This window comes from Salmo trutta, chromosome 5 (assembly GCF_901001165.1).
Source record: "Salmo trutta chromosome 5, fSalTru1.1, whole genome shotgun sequence".
Taxonomy (NCBI): domain Eukaryota; kingdom Metazoa; phylum Chordata; class Actinopteri; order Salmoniformes; family Salmonidae; genus Salmo; species Salmo trutta.
The window spans coordinates 52,483,939-52,492,300 of record NC_042961.1 but is presented as its reverse complement, the minus strand read 5'-3'; positions in this window follow the sequence as shown (position 1 = coordinate 52,492,300).

Below are 8,362 nucleotides of genomic sequence, written 5' to 3'. Positions count from 1 at the left end.
GGACAGGTTCATAATAATATCTGGAGCAGAATAAATGGAATGGTATCAAATACATTAAACAAACCATTCCATTCACTCCATTCCAGCCATTATTAATAGCTGTCCTCCCCTCACCAGCCTCCTGTGAAAGGGACTGTTGTATGTGAGACTACTTCCTGTTGGTAGCTAGGCTACTCACCAGATCGCAACCCATGGAGATGAGACAGGCACGGAAGTCGTCTGGGTCCATCATGCCGTTTCTCTTCTGAGAGAGACAGAACACAACCATCAGTGTTTATGATTGGACGTTATGTCCAATCATTTATGATTGGACGTTGAGCTGCTCCTGACTGATGCCCTTGGCGTCGCGGGTCAAGATCTGGTTCTCCACCTCGTTGATGGTGCGGGCGATGGTGGTCAGGAGCTGCTCCCAGCCCACACGGATATGCTGCTGAGGTGAGAGTGGGACGAGGGAGGAGGAGAGGGAGAGAAGTAAATACAAAGAGAGAGAAGAAGAGGAAGGGAGATGAAGGGTTTGGATAGTTGGTAAGCATCATTGTTCCACTAAGTTAGTATGTGAGTGGCTGGGATGGTTGTAATGTCTAGACTAAAGTAGCAGCGTTATGTTTATTCATATGCATAGGTATCTTCTCTAGAGTAGTTTATATGGTGTCAAATAGTTATGTTACTTGGGTTGGGTACATTTACAGCAGGGCTCTCCAACCCTGTTTTTGGAAAGCTGCTGTCCAAACCCAATCTAGTGCACCTGATTCGAATTTTGTTTGTTGCAATTGTGTAATATAGTTTAGTTGATTTATATAGTTATTGTTAATCAACTTTTAAGCACACATTTTCATTAAAGGGGCAATCAGCAGTTAATACATACATTTTTTGGACATTAATGATAGGTATCCATTGATTATTGACGACTATAACGTATATATGCTTAATTAAACTGTCGTACCCCATCAAAACCAAAATATGTATAAAAATACACAGGTGAAATGAGTGATAACAACCTGTGTTTCAAAAGTGTTCTATACACACCAGTCAGTACTTGTGTACTATACACACCAGTCAGTACTTGTGTACTATACACACCAGTCAGTACTTATCTCCTATACACACCAGTCAGTACTTGTGTCCTATACACACCAGTCAGTACTTGTGTCCTATACACACCAGTCAGTACTTGTGTCCTATACACACCAGTCAGTACTTGTGTCCTATACACACCAGTCAGTCAGTCCTATACACACCAGTCAGTCAGTCCTATACACACCAGTCAGTCCTATACACACCAGTCAGTCCTATACACACCAGTCAGTCAGTCCTATACACACCAGTCAGTCCTATACACACCAGTCAGTCCTATACACACCAGTCAGTCCTATACACACCAGTCAGTACTTGTGTCCTATACACACCAGTCAGTACTTGTGTCCTATACACACCAGTCAGTCAGTCCTATACACACCAGTCAGTCAGTCCTATACACACCAGTCAGGCAGTCCTATACACACCAGTCAGTCAGTCCTATACACACCAGTCAGTCAGTCCAATACACACCAGTCAGTCCTATACACACCAGTCAGTACTATACACACCAGTCAGTCCTATACACACCAGTCAGTCCTATACACACCAGTCAGTCAGTCCTATACACACCAGTCAGTCCTATACACACCAGTCAGTCAGTCCTATACACACCAGTCAGTCAGTCCTATACACACCAGTCAGTCAGTCCTATACACACCAGTCAGTCCTATACACACCAGTCAGTCAGTCCTATACACACCAGTCAGTCAGTCCTATACACACCAGTCAGTCCTATACACACCAGTCAGTCCTATACACACCAGTCAGTCCTATACACACCAGTCAGTACTATACACACCAGTCAGTCCTATACACACCAGTCAGTCCTATACACACCAGTCAGTCCTATACACACCAGTCAGTCAGTCCTATACACACCAGTCAGTCAGTCCTATACACACCAGTCAGTCAGTCCTATACACACCAGTCAGTCAGTACTATACACACCAGTCAGTCCTATACACATCAGTCAGTCCTATACACACCAGTCAATCCTATACACACCAGTCAGTCAGTCCTATACACACCAGTCAGTCCTATACACACCAGTCAGTCAGTCCTATACACACCAGTCAGTCAGTCCGATACACACCAGTCAGTCCTATACACACCAGTCAGTCCTATACACACCAGTCAGTACTATACACACTAGTCAGTCCTATACACACCAGTCAGTCCTATACACACCAGTCAGTCCTATACACACCAGTCAGTCAGTCCTATACACACCAGTCAGTCAGTCCTATACACACCAGTCAGTCAGTACTATACACACCAGTCAGTCCTATACACACCAGTCAGTCCTATACACACCAGTCAATCCTATACACACCAGTCAGTCCTATACACACCAGTCAGTCCTATACACACCAGTCAGTCAGTCCTATACACACCAGTCAGTCAGTCCGATACACACCAGTCAGTCCTATACACACCAGTCAGTCCTATACCACAGAAGAAGAAAAACTGTTCAAACAAATATTAAACATTTCAGACAAATCAAACCTTATAACATGTCATTGTTTTCACAGAATTACAGTAGCAAATGTTTGATTTCAATGTTTTAACAGAATTACATTAGTAAATGCATGATTGCTAATTTCAAAAGATTAAAATAAACATTATTTCCTTTCAATGTAAATGATTTAATGAGTAAAATGAAAAAAAAGCACATACAAAAAGAACAGTGTATATAACATGAATGAATGATAATAACATGTCATTATATCACTGTATGAGTTGAAAGAACTGGAGACAGAGAAGTGGCTCATAAAACCATATTTCCCAAGGCATAGATTTGATATCATCGTTTCCCTTTTTACAGCCTAATAGCTTATAGTTCATGGAAATGTAGTCAGTGACATCACCTCAATTGTAGAACTATTGACTTTGTTTACTAAAACATCTTAATTACTTTTTATATGATTACTATGATAAATGTTGTATTTACTATTTTAAATGATGACAGAAGGATTGTGTTCTGGCTTGTATTCCACACTTGAATTGCTTGCAAAAACAAACAAAAAAAGCTACTTGTTCACAATCTGATGGATATTTCTGTGTACATTACAACACGCAATTATCGAAAGCATAAGAGATGAGAGAGCAGATTAGAGCTGATTTTAAATCTGCATATTTCAAGACATGGCATATGAGGGATACCCAATGGGGTGGACCATACTTTTCTCGCCAAAGATTTAGAAAAAACATCTACTTAAAAACTGGAAATCAAATGATCCTCCATCACTACAACAGTGAATGAATCAAATGTATTATTTAAACATTGAAAAGGTGTGGACGACAGAGAAAAATTGAGAAAGTGCTATTTGAGGGCATATGGCATAGAGTGCTACTGTACAAGAACTGAACAATTCCAGGGGATGAAGGATGGGGGGGGGTTGAGACATACGTGATGTATATGGTCACGGTGGGAACATGTGGGTCTGACCAGGTGTGATGTCATTGATGTTTGTTGAAATTTGTGTCTTTTTAGTGTCTTTTTGTTAATGAGATTGCGCCGACGAACATGGCTGATGTTTTACATTCTCCAACCACTTGTGCTATTCTGTTATTTTTTTTGCACTTTGTAAAACTTGTTTTTTAACTTATTGTGTACATAATGTTGCTGCTACCGTCTCTAATGACTGAAAATAACTTCTGGACATCAGAAAAGTGATTACTCAACGAGGACTGGAAGAAACGTTTTCCTTTAACGAGTCCGATGAGAAGGATATCCTGCTTTCACTGGAACAGGCCCAGATCCACGCCTTTTGCGTGAAGAAAAGACACCTGAAAAGGGGACGCAGTCAGATCTCTACAAGTACATAGGGTGTAGGGGTATTCAACTCTTACACTACAAGGTCCGGAGCCTGATGATTTTCTGTTCTACCGGATAATTCATTGAAGACACCTGGTGTCCCAGGTCTAAATCAGTCCCTGATTAGAGAGGAACAATGAAAAACTGCAGTGTAACTGGCGTCGAGATCCAGAGTTGAGATTGATGGACGTAGGGTTTAGGGGTCAATTTGGGATTAGTCCCTTATGTGTGGAGACCTATGTGTTATGCTCCTCACCCACCATCAACCTAGCCTAGTGATAAGTCTGGTTCCACCAGGCCACCACCAACATGTCTCCTAGCTAGGCCTTTTTTCCTTTTCACTCTCAGAGGTTGCTGTAAGCTCCACCCACTGACTGTTGAGCTTTCATTCAACCAATCACATTAATTCTGCCCTGGAGGCAGACCTGCCCTGAGAACAAGATTGAGTAAGGAAAACTGCACTGAGCTATTTAGAAGTCTGGAGTTTTGGTTGCCTTGTCTATCATGGCTATAGGGTGCCACCTACTGTCATCATTGATATATAGTGATATCTACTGTCATCATTGATATATAGTGATTTCTACTGTCTTCATTGATATACAGTGCATTCAGAAAGTATTCAGACCCCTTGACTTTTTCCACATTTTGTAATGCGACCCTTGTTGCGCCCGGCTGGCGGACGACCCTGGCTGCGCCCGGCTGGCGGGCGGCGATGGCTGCGCCCGGCTGGCGGGTGTCCTTTGCTGCGCCCGGCTGGCGGGTGGTGATGGCTGCGCCCGGCTGGCGGGCGACCCTTGCTGCGCCCGACTGGCGGATGATCCTGGCTGCGCCCGGCTGGCAGGCGGCGATGGCAGATCCGGACAGGCGGGCGACTCTGGCAGATCCGAACAGGCGGGCCGCTCTGGCAGCTCCGGACAGGCGGGCCGCTCTGGCAGCTCCGGACAGGCGGGCCGCTCTGGCAGCTCCGGACAGGCGGGCTCCGGACAGGCGGGCCGCTCTGGCAGCTCCGGACAGGCGGGCCGCTCTGGCAGCTCCGGACACGCGGGCCGCTCTGGCAGCTCCTGACTGGCGGCCGGCTCTGGCAGCTCCTGACTGGCGGGCGGCTCTGGCAGCTCCTGACTGGCGGGCGGCTCTGGCAGCTCCTGACAGGCGGGCCGCTCTGGCAGCTCCTGACAAGCGAGCCGCTCTGGCAGGTCCTGACAAGCGGGCCGCTCTGGCAGCTCCTGACAAGCGGGCCGCTCTGGCAGCTCCTGACAAGCGGTCCGCTCTGGCAGCTCCTGACAAGCGGGCAGCTCCGGGCAGACGAGACCCACTGGAGGCCTAGTCCTGGGAGGTGGCACAGGACGGACCAGGATGGGAAGACCCACTGGTGGCCTGGTCCTAGGAGGAGGCACAGGACGGACCAGGATGGGGAGACCCACTTGTGGCCTGGACCTAGGAGGAGGCACAGGACGGACCAGGATGGGGAGACCCACTTGTGGCCTGGACCTAGGAGGAGGCACAGGACGGACCAGGATGGGGAGACCCACTGGAGGCCTGGACCGAGGATAAACTGGGCTGTGGGGGAGCACTGGAGTTCTGGTATGTACGCTCGACATGCTTACTCCAGGCTGAATGCCCACTTTGGCCCGGCACGGGCAGAGAGCAGGCATTGGGTGAACTGGACCCTCCCAGCGCCCTGGAGACACAGTGTGCAGAGCCGGTGCAGGATACCCTGGCCCGAAAAGGCGCACTGGAAACCAGACACGCTGAGCTGGCACAATACGTCCTGGCTCGATGCCTGCACTCACATGGCACTTGCGGGGGGCTGGCCTATAGCGCACCAGGCTATGAACGCATACTGGGGACACCGTGCGCTTTACCGCATAACACGGTGCCTGACCAGTACTGCGCTGCCTGCCGTAAGCACTGGGAGTTGGCTCAGAATTCCTTCCTGGTTCCGCCACACTCCCCGTGTGCCCCACCCAATTTTTGGGGGGGGCTGCCTCTCGTGCCTGTTGCGCTCCCTCTCTTCACACCAGCGCCTCTCAGCTATCGCCGCCTTGATCTCCCACTGCGGGCGGCGATACTCCCCAGCCTGAGCCCATGGTCCACCTTCGTCCAGTAATTCCTCCCATCTCCAGGAATCCTGAACGATCCTCTCCATTTTCTCAAAAGTCCATGAGTCCTTCTCCTGGTGCCTCTCCTTCCTCCGCTGCTTGGTCCGTTTTTGGGGGGTAATTCTGTAAGGGCTGTCTGAAGAGAGAGTGGACCAAAACGCAGCAGAGTTAGTGTTCATCATTCAATATTTAATTGAACAACGTGAACACTATACAAAAACAAGAAAAGAGAAAACCGACAGCCAACAGTCCTGTCAGGTGCAAACACTAACAGAAACAATTACCCACAAACCCCCAACGGAAAACATGCACTTATGTGTGACTCCCAATCAACAACAACGAACTTCAGCTGTGCCTGATTGGGAGCCACACACGGCCCAAAACAAAGAAATACAAAAACATAGAAAAGAACATAGAACGCCCACCCAATGTAACACCCTGGCCTAACCAAAATAAAGAACAAAAAAACCCTCTCTATGGCCAGGGCGTTACAATTTTAGAATAAGGCTGTAATGTAACAGAATGTGGAAGTCAAGAATATTTTCAGAATGCACTGTATATTAATATAGTTTTACTATATTGTAATGTAATAATGTAGCAACATAGTAATATAGTAATGTAGTAAAATATACTGAAGAAAATATAAATGCAACATGCAACAATTTAAACTATTTTACTGAGTTAGAGTTCATATAAGGAAATCAGTCAATTTAAATAAATAAATGTGGCCCTAATCTATGGAATTCATATGACTGGGCAGGGTCGCAGCCATGGGTGGACCTGGGAGGTTATAGGCCCACCCACTTGGGAGCCAGGCCCAGCCAATCAGAATGAGTTTTTCCCCACAAAAGTGCTTTAATACAGATAGAAATACTCCTCAGTTTCATCAGTTGTCTTGGTGGCTGGTCTCAGACGATGAAGAAGCCTGATGTGGAAGGCCTGGGTAGGAGTGGTTACATGTGATCTTCTCTAAAATGAAGTTGGAGGTGGCTTATGGTAGAGAAATTAACATAACATTATCTGGCAAGAGCACTGGTGGACTTTCCTGCAGTCAGCATGCCAATTGCATGCTACCTCAAAATGTGAGACATCTGTGGCATTGTGTTGTGTGGCAAAACTGCACATTTAGAGTGACCTTTTATTGTCCCCAGCACAAGGTAAACCTGTGTAGTGATCATTCTGTTTAATCAGCTTCTTGATATGTCACATCTGTCAGGTGGATGGATTTTCTTGGAAAATAATAAATGCTCACTAACAGGGATGTAAACAAATGTGTGCACAACATTTAAGAGAAATAAGCTTTTTGTGCATGTGGAACATTTCTGGGATCTTTATTTCAGCTCATGACACATGGGACCAACACTTTACATGTTGTGTTTATATTGTTGTTCAGTATAATAATGTAGTAATGTAGAAATGTGGTATTATAGTTTTCCCTTTCCGAATGTGCCACGTTTACAACCGCTCGCTGGACATGTGGGTGGTGGTGGGTGTGGTCCTGTATGTCAGCCTGAGTGGAACATTCTCTCTCAACGAAGGCGAGGACATCGGACAGCAGATCACCAACGCTGCCTTCATGTACCCCCGTCTGCTCTGGTCTAACATCTCACTAGAAGGTAAGTATGTACCCTGCCTGCCCTGGGCTAAAATCTCACCAGAGGGTAAGTCTGTAACCATCCTGCCCTGGTCTAACATCTCACTAGAGGGTACGTCTGTAACCATCCTGCCCTGGTCTAACATCTCACTAGAGGGTAAGTCTGTAACCCTCCTGCCCTGGTCTAACATCTCATTAGAGGGTAAGTCTGTAACCCTCCTGCCCTGGTCTAACATCTCATTAGAGGGTACGTCTGTAACCATCCTGCCCTGGTCTAACATCTCATTAGAGGGTAAGTCTGTAACCCTCCTGCCCTGGTCTAACATCTCACTAGAGGATAAGTCTGTAACCATCCTGCCCTGGTCTAACATCTCACTAGAGGGTAAGTCTGTAACCATCCTGCCCTGGTCTAACATCTCATTAGAGGGTAAGTCTGTAACCCTCCTGCCCTGGTCTAACATCTCACTAGAGGGTACGTCTGTAAGCATCCTGCCCTGGTCTAACATCTCATTAGAGGCTACGTCTGTAACCCTACTGCCCTGGTCTAACATCTCACTAGAGGGTAAGTCTGTAACCATCTTACCCTGGTCTAACATCCCATTAGAGGGTAAGTCTGTAACCCTCCTGCCCTGGTCTAACATCTCACTAGAGGGTAAGTCTGTAACCATCCTGCCCTGGTCTAACATCTCATTAGAGGGTAAGTCTGTAACCCTCCTGCCCTGGTCTAATATCTCACTAGAGGGTAAGTCTGTAACCATCTTGCCCTGGTCTAAC